Source organism: Rattus norvegicus, chromosome 20 (assembly GCF_021556685.1).
Source record: "Rattus norvegicus strain SHRSP/BbbUtx chromosome 20, alternate assembly SHRSP_T2T, whole genome shotgun sequence".
NCBI lineage: Eukaryota > Metazoa > Chordata > Mammalia > Rodentia > Muridae > Rattus > Rattus norvegicus.
The window spans coordinates 17,688,070-17,703,357 of NC_141553.1; the positions used below are offsets into that span (position 1 = coordinate 17,688,070).

Consider the following 15,288-nt stretch of genomic DNA (forward strand, 5'->3'; position numbering starts at 1 on the left):
TTATAAACATTCATTCTTTGGGTAGTGGTCCCTGAAAGCTCTGGTTGGTTGGCATTTTGTTCTTATGGGGTCTCGAGCCCCTTCAGCTCTTTCAGTCCTTTCTCTAATTCCTCCAACGGGGGCCCATTCTCAGTTCAGTGGTTTGCTGCTTGCTTTCGCCTCTGTATTTGACATGTTCTGGCTTTGTCTCTCAGGAGAGATCTATATCCGGTTCCTGTCAGCATGCACTTCTTAGCTTCATCCATCCTATCTAGTTTTAGTGGCTGTATGTGTGTATGTGTATATATATATATATATATATATATATATATATATATATATATATATATATATATATATATGGACCACATGTGGGGCAGGCTCTGAATGGTCGTTCCTTCAGTCTCTGCTCTAAACTTTGCCTCCCTATCACCTCCTATGGATATTTTTGTTCCTCTTTTTAAGGAGTGAAGCATCTGCATTTTGGACTGACCCATGACTCCAACTGCATATGTAGCAAAGGATGGCCTTGCTGGGCACCAATGGAAAGAGAAGTCCTTGGTCCTGCCAAGATTGGACCCCCAGTGTAGGGGATTGTTGGGGTGGCGGTAAGGGAGGGTGGATGAGGAAGGGAACACCCTTATAGAAGGGGAGGGGGAGGGGTTGGGGGCTTATGGACAGGAAACCGGAAAAGGGAATAACATTTGAAATGTAAATAAGAAATACCCAATAAGAGAGAGAGAGAGAATAATTCATTCTGATTTTGATACTTGTAGCTAATTTTAAATGTACAGTGAGTAATCTACAATCAATAAACCATAGCTTAGTATTAATTACTGCCACCCTGTTGGAATATAGAGCACTGCTGAATCATCTCCTGAAACACTGTGCCTATTGATTAAACCATCCTGACATCCTTCTCCCCCTACACCCCAGGCTCTGACAGATGCTGTCCCATTCTTTATTTCTGTAAAATCAGTTTTTCAGATTTCCATATAAATGAAGTTGTGATGGTTTGTATATGCTCAGCCCAGGGACTGGCAGAGTTAGAAGGTATGGCCCTGTTGGAGTAGGTGTGGCATTGTGGAAGTAGGTCTCTCACTGTGGCTTTAAGACCCTCATCCTAGCTGCCTGGAAGTCAGTCTTCTGCTAGCAACCTTCAGATGAAAATGTAGAACTCTCAGCTCCTCCTGCACCATGTCTGCCTGGATGCTGCCAGGTTCCCACCTTGATGATAATGGACTGAACCTCTGAACCAGTAAGCCAGCCCTAATGAAATGGTCTTTTTAAGAGTTACCTTGGTCATGGTGTCTGTTCACAACAGTTAAATCCTAACTAAGACAGAAGTCATGCAGTATTCACATTCCCATGCCTGGCTTATTGTACTTATCATAAATTCCTTCAAACCTCTAACTGTTGCCAGAAATGACAGCATTTCCTTCTTTTTTCCTTATCTCCCACTGTATATGTGTCTACACATATCAAACTTTCCTTGTCAGTTCTAGTGATTGGCACTTCTGTTGATTCTGGGTCTTGTTTACTATACATCATGCTACAATGAGCATGAAGTTAAGGTATCTCTTTGACATACTTGTTCTTATAAAACCCTGAAAGAACTCTGTTGTAATTTGGGCTTTATTGCTATGAAGAGACACCATGGCAATTCTTATAAAGGAGAACATTTCACTGGGGCTGGTTTACAGGTTCAGAAGTTTAGTCTATTATCATCATGGTACGAAGGCAAATAGAGTGCAAGGGAAGGACCTGAGAGTTCTTGATCTGCAGGCATCAGAAGGAGATGGTAGCCACACTGAGTGCAGGTTAAGCAAAAAAGGCCACAAAGCCCACACCCACAGTGTGATCATACTTTCTCCAACAAGAGCACATCTGCTCCAACAAATTCATAGTCCTAATAGTGCCACTACCTATGGGCCAATCATTTAAACACGTGAGCCTATGGGGAGGGGGGTCATGACCCCCAAGTAGCTGAAGGAATCAATCAATCCTCAACAACAAAAGGTAGCTAGAGGCATCACATTACCTACTCTCTTTCAGATATTTATGCGCAATGTGTCCCCACAGGCTGGTCCCTATGCAGTGGTGCTGTTTTGAGAGGCATTGGACCTTTTGGGACATGGGACTTGGTTGACAAACACAAAACATAGGGAAAGTCTTGTGCATTTTCAGACAGGCCCACCTCAGCCTAGCTCCTAGTCTCTGGATCCACCAAGGTGTGACCATCCAAGTTGTATGTCTGAACCACGAGCCAAAACAAGGCTCTTCTCCCTTAAGTTGCTTCTGCCAGGTCCTGGGTCACAATAAGAAGTCTGTAATATACTACCAGACTCAAAACAATATAGAGAACTAAAAGACATTAAGGAGGGAGTAAATGAAAGGGTTTAAAGAAGTAAGAGGGTGGGGAATTGGTGTAATTATATTATAATCTCAAAAACTAAGGAAATAACTTTTAAAACAATACTGGCATACAAACATACAAATAAAATATACTAATAGTAACAACAGGGACCCAGAAATAAAACCATGTATTTACAGCCAACTAACTCCCAACAAAAGCATCAAGAATACACATTGTAGGAAGGACTGTCTCCACAAGTAGTGCTGAAGAAACATGACCTTGATATTCAGAGGAAGAAACAAGGTCCTGACTCCCATTGTATACAGAATCAATTCAAAATCAAAGACTTAACTGTAGGACCAATATCTAGGAAACACAGGAGCAATGCAGGATACTGAGCCTAGTAACAATTTATTTGGTATTAGGACCCAAAAACACAACAGCAAAACCAGGCCAATAGGAATAAAGTGTAAGAAAGCGTCTACACAACTCAACAACCGCCAGAGTAGAGAGACAGCTCACAGAACGGGAGGTCTTTGTAAACCCGGAAGAATTTTAAGTGAGAGCTGATGCCACAGGAGTTCCTGGGCTGAAGAGGCACACTGCACTGCCCCCAGATTTGACTAAGTATATGGAACTAATTTGTCCAGAAGATCATCTGAGAAGTTCTACTTCTCAACAACTCAAATGTACACATGAAAGAAAGCTGAATTTCAGAAAGAAAAAAATGGCTTACCAGAAGCATGGGTAACGGAAGCGTGGGTTTACCGGAAGCATGGGTAACCAGGGAACCAGTCCCTTAACCTAAGCTTCCTGGCCGATGAAGAAGAATTTCCATGCCCCCTTTTTCTCATGAGTCCATCTCTGTACCTGTTCCCAGAAAAATTCCAATTTGCCTGACGTCTTAAAACTTTGACAACATTGTAATGAAGAATACCGCCTCGATCCTTTGATTGAGAAGTGAGTTGAATCAACTTGTAAATAACAATGGCTACAACTCTTTAACTGGGAAAGATTTCCTTTCCTCTCCAGCCCTATGACTCTTTTTCTCTCTTCCTGCGACTGTACACCATGATGTCACAAAGACAGGCACTGTTCTCTATTTTCCATATAATCGCATGTGAGTGAAGATATCCTTACAGCTAGCACAAGCCAAATATTAACCCTAATTACACTAATCACAGATTCTAAGTAATAGGCCTGGTTCATTCTCGAGGTTATCAGTTGCAGTGAACAGACTGTTCCTATGTTGAAATCCTAAATTCAGTGTGATGGTTTTAAAAATGGGTTTTTAATATTTTAAATATTATATATACATATATGTGTATATATATTTAAAGTCAGGAGGGTGGTGCCCTCGTGGCTGCTCTTAGCATTCTTGTAAGGAGTGAACAGGAAGCTATCGTGTTCTACATTCACTAAAGAAAAAGAATACAGGAAGTCCGAATTCTACCACCCACAGGAGGAACTTCACCTACCGCCCTCCTGCCACTCTGACATCAGACTATTAGCCTCCAGAACTACAAGAAGTAAATGTCGATTGTTTATAAGCAATTTGGAAGTAAAATCATCACCATCCAAACCGGAAGACAGTTATTTGATGCACCAAACCGGAAGACAGTTATTTGATGCACCAAACCGGAAGACAGTTATTTGATGCACCAAACCGGAAGACAGTTATTTGATGCACCAAACCGGAAGACAGTTATTTGATGGGCCAAAATTCACAGTAAGCATTTTTACATTTACATAGCTATTAAATATCATGAGGGCAGTAGTATCGAATCCATCTAAGGAGTCAGACACTGTAGGCTGGTGAGCATTGCCCAAGCCTGCACCACTAGCTAGCAGAGCCGCAAGTTAAATAGTCACAATGGGACTCTAGAGTCCCACTCTTTAACCACTCACCATATGGATGGTTAACTTTAAGCGTTCCCAGTAGTTCTGTGCCAAGCTATCAAAGCTAGAATGATCAATCTGATATGGTGACTAAGAAAACAGAAAGCATTAGTGAATATTGATGCTCAGCCTGTCACTCAACAGCACGCCCATCTCTCTTCTCAACAAAGTATCATTTTTATCATCTGTGTCTTCCAACCTTGTGCAAGGACGGTAGTCGATCTGATAGCAGGGACTTTCTGTCTTCCATGAGTGATTCTACTCAGAGTATGCAAATGGGGGTGGGGTCAGCTGGGTGCTAAGCTACAATGGACTCTGCACTATATTCAATAGCCCACGAAGAAACTAACATTTGAACAGAAGGTACAAAGATTAATTTTGTGGATCAAATTTATGGCTGAGAATAAACGAATACATTTCAACGCCCTCTTTGGGTGCTTAAGTGATAATGATGGCTTCTCAATGCAACATGTCATCCAGTTTCATATGGACTAATAAAAACCCCAGCATAAAACTTGCTGGTGGGCTGCCTTTCGAGATCCCTTGTCAGCCTATCTGTGCCTGTTTTAATTTCGCGCATCAGGAAGATGGTCTCCCAGGACAGTGTCAGAAGGCAGAAGTAGTATTTGTCTACTAGAAGGCTCTAAAGGGCATCAGAAAACAGGAACACAGATATGCAGAGGCATTATCCCAATGCTCTCCCTGCCAGAATGCAGCTTGGCACTGGTTCATTCCTCTTGTTCAAAGCCACAGTGCTAGCCAGGGCCATATTTCATTCACGGTCGGGTAATGGTTCCTTCTTGGTGTTCGATGCTGAGACACACGACCCTTCAACCTATACTGACCCTAGGTGACTCAAGGCTGTTAAGTCTGTGACCCTGTCTGATTATAGCACTTTGTTTATAATAATAAGAGTGTACACAGGCAAATGGACCACAAAACAATTGGCTCTTTTTCACCACGGAGGTGGCTTTCTGGTCAGCTCCCAGCACGCACATGCGCAGGAAAAGGAAGGAGAAGCAGCTGCTCTTCTCCATTGTGTTTGAGAAAGGCATCTGTGATCCTCTTGAGCACCCACTGACTGTATACCACAGCCTATACCCTAGAATTTGACATCTTAGATTATAATTTTCATTAGAAGAGAGTTCTTTATTTTATGTACGTGTGTGTGTGTCCCTGAGTGTACAGATGTGAAGCCACCATGAAGACCAGAAAAGGGTGTCAAGTACCCTGGAACTGGAGTAGAGACCTGTGTGGGAAGCCTGTTCTTGCTTCTGGGAATGGAACCCAACTCCTCCTCACAAGCAGCCAAAGTGCTTTTAACCACTGAGCCATCTCTCCAGACCCATGATTCCTTAATGAATAAAACTGAGAAGTTTGGAAAGAACTTCTTTCGACCACCAAAAGCAATATTCTCCGGCGTCTCCGGTTGCTTTTGAAACAGCTTAAATGTCAGTTCTCTTTTGATACCTCAAGTCACTGAGAATTATTTTGTCTTGATTAAAGAGACTTATCATTTTAATGAATCATTAAAAGTCGTGATGTTTTAATTTCACCAGACATCCTGTAAGAGTAAGAGAGGATATTTCAATTTTCATATTACTTTCGGGAAGGGAGAATTTCTTTTTAAATCGGTGAAGAAGTAAAAGTAAAAAGCAAAAGAAACCAACTCCATGTTCCAATATCAATGACGTTTTGGAAGTGCAATAGTACTTCTAGAAAGATCTAGTGAAATGTAAACACATAACAAGTTTTCCTAAAGAAATACTTAAAAACAAAAACATGAGCGTGAATGAGCTCAAAGACAGGAAAGCGTTATGTAGAGTATTTTTCTTAACACTGCCAGAGAGTATGACACTGAGGAGAACTGCCAGCTTCTTCCAATATGGTCTTGGATAAATATTGAATTTTCAAAAATTTATTTTAAATGAGACATTTTTAGTCTTGTTTAATATCCAAACCGCCTAATACGATTAGCAATGATGAACTTAATAGTAAACAAGTATTTGGCATGTACTCCACACCGGGCACTGTTCTGTGCTTTATATATAACATTTGATTTCCTCTGCAAATGAACAATTGCCATTATTAAGCGTCAGCAACCAGATAGACTTCAACAAGCTTTGCACACCTTTAACTGGGTCCCAACACCAAGCCCAAGGGTCATGATTGTGACATCTGTTTCACAAAGGAAAATAGGGAAGCAGACATGGGATGCCACTTGCTCAAAGCTCATTGTAAACCTAAGAACTCACACAGAATACTCCAAATATGCTGCTCAAATCTCCCCACCTTATAGAGACAACTAAGGCTTAAAAGAACACAAGTAATACCTTCGAGTCCGGCTGGCTTCCCAGAGGTATGGTTAGAGAAGCCAAACAGGAGGTAGTGTAACTGACAGGCATGAATGGACTCATAGTCTATAGATGATGTCTAGTCTGAGTGCTGGCTACATTGGTTTGCATGTTCTTACCCATTGTTCTTCACCTTAGACAACAAAAACCTAAGGGCACAATGTTCCCTTAACATGAGCTCTTTTACTTCATTGTGTGCTTGTAACGATGACTGGGTGGGGCGTGTTCAAATCTTCTTAGAGGATGTTTTAAACCTCATGTTGGCAAGTTTATTCTACAAGTTTAGTCTTAGGCATTCCACAAAGCCAAGAGCAATCATTTAAATGGAAGTGAAGCAGGGGGTGAATTCTGCACCTACATTTCAAGCATATTTGCTCATTAGCAAGTGTTTTGTGGCAAGAGCTATGATTGACAGATCTGCTCCAGCCTCTCCCTTTGGCTTGCTGGCCTAGATACCTTACTCACTGAAGGCAGGTCTCTCTCCCAACTTAAGGCCCTTCCACAATTACTTCCCCTTGACTTGATCATGTCCGCAAAGACCCTTTAAATTTCTATCTGGGATGGTGGGAATTAGTCCAATGTAAGAATGAATTCGGGAGAGACCTCACCGCCTGGTCAGGTGGGCACTCCTGAGGCTGCAGAGCAGAAGAGACCACCAACACTGCTCACCCCTGCCCACATACCAGGCCCAAGAGGAAACTGTATAAGGCCTCTGGGCTCCCATGGGGGAGGGCCCAGGAGCGGCAGGACCCCTGCCTGAGACACCGCCTGAACCTGAAGGAAACAGACCGGATAAACAGTTCTCTGCACCCAAATCCCGTGGGAGGGAGAGCTAAACCTTCAGAGAGGCAGACAAGCCTGGGAAACCAGAAGAGACTGCTCTCTGCACACACATCTCGGACGCCAGAGGAAAAAGCCAAAGACCATCTGGAACCCTGGTGCACTGAAGCTCCCGGAAACGGCGGCACAGGTCTTCCTGGTTGCTGCCGCTGCAGAGAGCCTGTGGGCAGCACCCCAGGAGCGAACTTGAGCCTCGGGACACAGGTAAGACCAAATTTTCTGCTGCAAGAAAGCTGCATGGTGCACTCAAGACACAGGCCCACAGGAACAGCTGAAGACCTGTAGAGAGGAAAAACTACACGCCCGAAAGCAGAACACTCTGTCCCCATAACTGACTGAAAGAGAGGAAAACAGGTCTACAGCACTCCTGACACACAGGCTTATAGGACAGTCTAGCCACTGTCAGAAATAGCAGAACAAAGTAACACTAGAGATAATCTGATGGCAAGAGGCAAGCGCAGGAACCCAAGCAACAGAAACCAAGACTACATGGCACCATCGGAGCCCAATTCTCCCATCAAAACAAACATGGAATATCCAAACACACCAGAAAAGCAAGATCTAGTTTCAAAATCATTTTTGATCATGATGCTGGAGGACTTCAAGAAAGACGTGAAGAACTCCCTTAGAGAACAAGTAGAAGCCTACAGAGAGGAATCGCAAAAATGCCTGAAAGAATTCCAGGAAAACATAAATAAACAAGTAGAAGCCCATAGAGAGGAGACACAAAAATCCCGGAAAGAATTCCAGGAAAACATAAATAAACAAGTAGAAGCCCATAGAGAGGAGACACAAAAATCCCTGAAAGAATTCCAGGAAAACATAAATAAACAAGTAGAAGCCCATAGAGAGGAGTCACAAAAATCCCTGAAAGAATTCCAGGAAAACACAATCAAACAGTTGAAGGAATTAAAAATGGAAATAGAAGCAATCAAGAAAGAACACATGGAAACAACCCTGGATATAGAAAACCAAAAGAAGAGACAAGAGCTGTAGATACAAGCTTCACCAACAGAATACAAGAGATGGAAGAGAGAATCTCAGGAGCAGAAGATTCCATAGAAATCATTGACTCAACTGTCAAAGATAATGTAAAGCGGAAAAAGCTACTGGTCCAAAACATACAGGAAATCCAGGACTCAATGAGAAGATCAAACCTAAGGATAATAGGTACAGAAGAGAGTGAAGACTCCCAGCTCAAAGGACCAGTAAATATCTTCAACAAAATCATAGAAGAAAACTTCCCTAACCTAAAAAAAGAGATACCCATAGGCATACAAGAAGCCTACAGAACTCCAAATAGATTGGACCAGAAAAGAAACACCTCCCGTCACATAATTGTCAAAACACCAAACGCACAAAATAAAGAAAGAATATTAAAAGCAGTAAGGGAAAAAGGTCAAGTAACATATAAAGGCAGACCTATCAGAATCACACCAGACTTCTCGCCAGAAACTATGAAAGCCAGAAGATCCTGGACTGATGTCATACAGACCCTAAGAGAACACAAATGCCAGCCCAGGTTACTGTATCCAGCAAAACTCTCAATTAACATTGATGGAGAAACCAAGATATTCCATGACAAAACCAAATTTACACAATATCTTTCTACAAATCCAGCACTACAAAGGATAATAAATGGTAAAGCCCAACATAAGGAGGCAAGCTATACCCTAGAAGAAGCAAGAAACTAATCGTCTTGGCAACAAAACAAAGAGAATGAAAGCACACAAACATAACCTCACATCCAAATATGAATATAAAGGGAAACAATAATCACTATTCCTTAATATCTCTCAATATCAATGGCCTCAACTCCCCAATAAAAAGACATAGATTAACAAACTGGATACACAACGAGGACCCTGCATTCTGCTGCCTACAGGAAACACACCTCAGAGACAAAGACAGACACTACCTCAGAGTGAAAGGCTGGAAAACAACTTTCCAAGCAAATGGTCAGAAGAAGCAAGCTGGAGTAGCCATTCTAATATCAAATAAAATCAATTTCCAACTAAAAGTCATCAAAAAAGATAAGGAAGGACACTTCATATTCATCAAAGGAAAAATCCACCAAGATGAACTCTCAATCCTAAATATCTATGCCCCAAATACAAGGGCACCTACATACGTAAAAGAAACCTTACTAAAGCTCAAAACACACATTGCACCTCACACAATAATAGTGGGAGATTTCAACACCCCACTCTCATCAATGGACAGATCATGGAAACAGAAATTAAACAGTGATGTCGACAGACTAAGAGAAGTCATGAGCCAAATGGACTTAACGGATATTTATAGAACATTCTATCCTAAAGCAAAAGGATATACCTTCTTCTCAGCTCCTCATGGTACTTTCTCCAAAATTGACCATATAATTGGTCAAAAAACGGGCCTCAACAGGTACAGAAAGATAGAAATAATCCCATGCGTGCTATCGGACCACCACGGCCTAAAACTGGTCTTCAATAACAATAAGGGAAGAATGCCCACATATACGTGGAAATTGAACAATGCTCTACTCAATGATAACCTGGTCAAGGAAGAAATAAAGAAAGAAATTAAAAACTTTTTAGAATTTAATGAAAATGAAGGTACAACATACCCAAACTTATGGGACACAATGAAAGCTGTGCTAAGAGGAAAACTCATAGCGCTGAGTGCCTGCAGAAAGAAACAGGAAAGAGCATATGTCAGCAGCTTGACAGCACACCTAAAAGCTCTAGAACAAAAAGAAGCAAATACACCCAGGAGGAGTAGAAGGCAGGAAATAATCAAACTCAGAGCTGAAATCAACCAAGTAGAAACAAAAAGGACCATAGAAAGAATCAACAGAACCAAAAGTTGGTTCTTTGAGAAAATCAACAAGATAGATAAGCCCTTAGCCAGACTAATGAGAGGACACAGAGAGTGCGTCCAAATTAACAAAATCAGAAATGAAAAGGGAGACATAACTACAGATTCAGAGGAAATTCAAAAAATCATCAGATCTTACTATAAAAACCTATATTCAACAAAACTTGAAAATCTGCAGGAAATGGACAATTTCCTAGACAGATACCAGGTACCGAAGTTAAATCAGGAACAGATAAACCAGTTAAACAACCCCATAACGCCTAAGGAAATAGAAGCAGTCATTAAAGGTCTCCCAACCAAAAAGAGCCCAGGTCCAGACGGGTTTAGTGCAGAATTCTATCAAACCTTCATAGAAGACCTCATACCAATATTATCCAAACTATTCCACAAAATTGAAACAGATGGAGCACTACCGAATTCCTTCTATGAAGCCACAATTACTCTTATACCTAAACCACACAACGACACAACAAAGAAAGAGAACTTCAGACCAATTTCCCTTATGAATATCGACGCAAAAATACTCAATAAAATTCTGGCAAACCGAATTCAAGAGCACATCAAAACAATCATCCACCATGATCAAGTAGGCTTCATCCCAGGCATGCAGGGATGGTTTAATATACGGAAAACCATCAACGTGATCCATCATATAAACAAACTGAAAGAACAAAACCACATGATCATTTCATTAGATGCTGAGAAAGCATTTGACAAAATTCAACACCCCTTCATGATAAAAGTCCTGGAAAGAATAGGAATTCAAGGCCCATACCTAAACATAGTAAAAGCCATATACAGCAAACCAGTTGCTAACATTAAACTAAATGGAGAGAAACTCGAAGCAATCCCACTAAAATCAGGGACTAGACAAGGCTGCCCACTCTCTCCCTACTTATTCAATATAGTTCTTGAAGTTCTAGCCAGAGCAATCAGACAACAAAAGGAGATCAAGGGGATACAGATCGGAAAAGAAGAAGTCAAAATATCACTATTTGCAGATGACATGATAGTATATTTAAGTGATCCCAAAAGTTCCACCAGAGAACTACTAAAGCTGATAAACAACTTCAGCAAAGTGGCTGGGTATAAAATTAACTCAAATAAATCAGTTGCCTTCCTCTATACAAAAGAGAAACAAGCCGAGAAAGAAATTAGGGAAACGACACCCTTCATAATAGACCCAAATAATATAAAGTACCTCGGTGTGACTTTAACCAAGCAAGTAAAAGATCTGTACAATAAGAACTTCAAGACACTGAGGAAAGAAATTGAAGAAGACCTCAGAAGATGGAAAGATCTCCCATGCTCATGGATTGGCAGGATTAATATAGTAAAAATGGCCATTTTACCAAAAGCAATCTACAGATTCAATGCAATCCCCATCAAAATACCAATCCAATTCTTCAAAGAGTTAGACAGAACAATTTGCAAATTCATCTGGAATAACAAAAAACCCAGGATAGCTAAAGCTATCCTCAACAATAAAAGGACTTCAGGGGGAATCACTATCCCTGAACTCAAGCAGTATTACAGAGCAATAGTGATAAAAACTGCATGGTATTGGTACAGAGACAGACAGATAGACCAATGGAATAGAATTGAAGACCCAGAAATGAACCCACACACCTATGGTCACTTGATTTTTGACAAAGGAGCCAAAACCATCCAATGGAAAAAAGATAGCATTTTCAGCAAATGGTGCTGGTTCAACTGGAGGGCAACATGTAGAAGAATGCAGATCGATCCATGCTTATCACCCTGTACAAAGCTTAAGTCCAAGTGGATCAAGGACCTCCACATCAAACCAGACACACTCAAACTAATAGAAGAAAAACTAGGGAAGCATCTGGAACACATGGGCACTGGAAAAAATTTCCTGAACAAAACACCAATGGCTTATGCTCTAAGATCAAGAATCGACAAATGGGATCTCATAAAACTGCAAAGCTTCTGTAAGGCAAAGGACACTGTGGTTAGGACAAAACGGCAACCAACAGATTGGGAAAAGATCTTTACCAATCCTACAACAGATAGAGGCCTTATATCCAAAATATACAAAGAACTCAAGAAGTTAGACCGCAGGGAAACAAATAACCCTATTAAAAAATGGGGTTCAGAGCTAAACAAAGAATTCACAGCTGAGGAATGCCGAATGGCTGAGAAACACCTAAAGAAATGTTCAACATCTTTAGTCATAAGGGAAATGCAAATCAAAACAACCCTGAGATTTCACCTCACACCAGTGAGAATGGCTAAGATCAAAAACTCAGGTGACAGCAGATGCTGGCGAGGATGTGGAGAAAGAGGAACACTCCTCCATTGTTGGTGGGATTGCAGACTGGTAAAACCATTCTGGAAATCAGTCTGGAGGTTCCTCAGAAAATTGGACATTGAACTGCCTGAGGATCCAGCTATACCTCTCTTGGGCATATACCCAAAAGATGCCTCAACATATAAAAGAGACACGTGCTCCACTATGTTCATCGCAGCCTTATTTATAATAGCCAGAAAATGGAAAGAACCCAGATGCCCTTCAACAGAGGAATGGATACAGAAAATGTGGTACATCTACACAATGGAATATTACTCAGCTATCAAAAACAACGAGTCTATGAAATTCGTAGGCAAATGGTTGGAACTGGAAAATATCATCCTGAGTGAGCTAACCCAATCACAGAAAGACATACATGGTATGCACTCATTGATAAGTGGCTATTAGCCCAAATGCTTGAATTACCCTAGATCCCTAGAACAAACGAAACTCAAGACGGATGATCAAAATGTGAATGCTTCACTCCTTCTTTAAATGAGGAAAAAGAATACCCTTGGCTGGGAAGGGAGAGGCAAAGATTAAAACAGAGACTTAAGGAACACCCATTCAGAGCCTGCCCCACAGGTGGCCCATACATATACAGCCACCCAATTGGACAAGATGGATGAAGCAAAGAAGTGCAGACCAACAGGAGCCGGATGTAGATCGCTCCTGAGAGACACAGCCAGAATACAGCAAATACAGAGGCGAATGCCAGCAGCAAACCACTGAGCTGAGAATAGGTCCCCCATTGAAGGAATCAGAGAAAGAACTGGAAGAGCTTGAAGGGGCTCGAGACCCCAAAAGTACAACAATGTCAAGCAACCAGAGCTTCCAGGGACTAAGCCACTACCTAAAGACTATATATGGACTGACCCTGGACTCTGACCCCATAGGTAGCAATGAATATCCTAGTAAGAGCACCAGTGGAAGGGGAAGCCCTGGGTCCTGCTAAGACTGAACCCCCAGTGAACTAGACTATGGGGGGAGGGCGGCAATGGGGGGAGGGTTGGGAGGGGAACACCCATAAGGAAGGGGAGGGGGGAGGGGGATTTTGCCCGGAAACCGGGAAAGGGAATAACACTTGAAATGTATATAAGAAATACTCAAGTTAATTAAAAAAAAAAAATTCTGGCAAACCGAATTCAAGAGCACATCAAAACAATCATCCACCATGATCAAGTAGGCTTCATCCCAGGCATGCAGGGATGGTTTAATATAAGGAAAACCATCAACGTGATCCATTATATAAACAAACTGAAAGAACAGAACCACATGATCATTTCATTAGATGCTGAGAAAGCATTTGACAAAATTCAACACCCCTTCATGATAAAAGTCCTGGAAAGAATAGGAATTCAAGGCCCATACCTAAACATAGTAAAAGCCATATACAGCAAACCAGTTGCTAACATTAAACTAAATGGAGAGAAACTTGAAGCAATCCCACTAAAATCAGGGACTAGACAAGGCTGCCCACTCTCTCCCTACTTATTCAATATAGTTCTTGAAGTTCTAGCCAGAGCAATCAGACAACAAAAGGAGATCAAGGGGATACAGATTGGAAAAGAAGAGGTCAAAATATCACTATTTGCAGATGACATGATAGTATATTTAAGTGATCCCAAAAGTTCCACCAGAGAACTACTAAAGCTGATAAACAACTTCAGCAAAGTGGCTGGGTATAAAATTAACTCAAATAAATCAGTTGCCTTCCTCTATACAAAAGAGAAACAAGCCGAGAAAGAAATTAGGGAAACGACACCCTTCATAATAGACCCAAATAATATACAGTACCTCGGTGTGACTTTAACCAAGCAAGTAAAAGATCTGTGCAATAAGAACTTCAAGACACTGAGGAAAGAAATTGAAGAAGACCTCAGAAGATGGAAAGATCTCCCATGCTCATGGATTGGCAGGATTAATATAGTAAAAATGGCCATTTTACCAAAAGCAATCTACAGATTCAATGCAATCCCCATCAAAATACCAATCCAATTCTTCAAAGAGTTAGACAGAACAATTTGCAAATTCATCTGGAATAACAAAAAACCCAGGATAGCTAAAACTATCCTCAACAATAAAAGGACTTCAGGGGGAATCACTATCCCTGAACTCAAGCAGTATTACAGAGCAATAGTGATAAAAACTGCATGGTACTGGTACAGAGACAGACAGATAGACCAATGGAATAGAATTGAAGACCCAGAAATGAACCCACACACCTATGGTCACTTGATTTTTGACAAAGGAGCCAAAACCATCCAATGGAAAAAAGATAGCATTTTCAGCAAATGGTGCTGGTTCAACTGGAGGGCAACATGTAGAAGAATGCAGATCGATCCATGCTTATCACCCTGTACAAAGCTTAAGTCCAAGTGGATCAAGGACCTCCACATCAAACCAGACACACTCAAACTAATAGAAGAAAAACTAGGGAAGCATCTGGAACACATGGGCACTGGAAAAAATTTCCTGAACAAAACACCAATGGCTTATGCTCTAAGATCAAGAATCGACAAATGGGATCTCATAAAACTGCAAAGCTTCTGTAAGGCAAAGGACACTGTGGTTAGGACAAAACGGCAACCAACAGATTGGGAAAAGATCTTTACCAATCCTACAACAGATAGAGGCCTTATATCCAAAATATACAAAGAACTCAAGAAGTTAGACCGCAGGGAAAC

The 15,288-nt window shown here is 41.2% G+C and overlaps 1 long non-coding RNA gene across 1 annotated transcript; it reads left to right on the forward strand.

Annotated features, from left to right (window-relative positions):
- The first annotated feature begins 3,154 nt into the window (after positions 1 to 3,154).
- LOC134483892 (uncharacterized) lies at positions 3,155 to 5,760 on the forward strand. The gene is made up of 2 exons (XR_015645160.1): positions 3,155 to 3,295; positions 5,416 to 5,760. It is a non-coding gene; the product is annotated as an uncharacterized LOC134483892 (long non-coding RNA).
- The last annotated feature ends 9,528 nt before the right edge of the window (positions 5,761 to 15,288 follow it).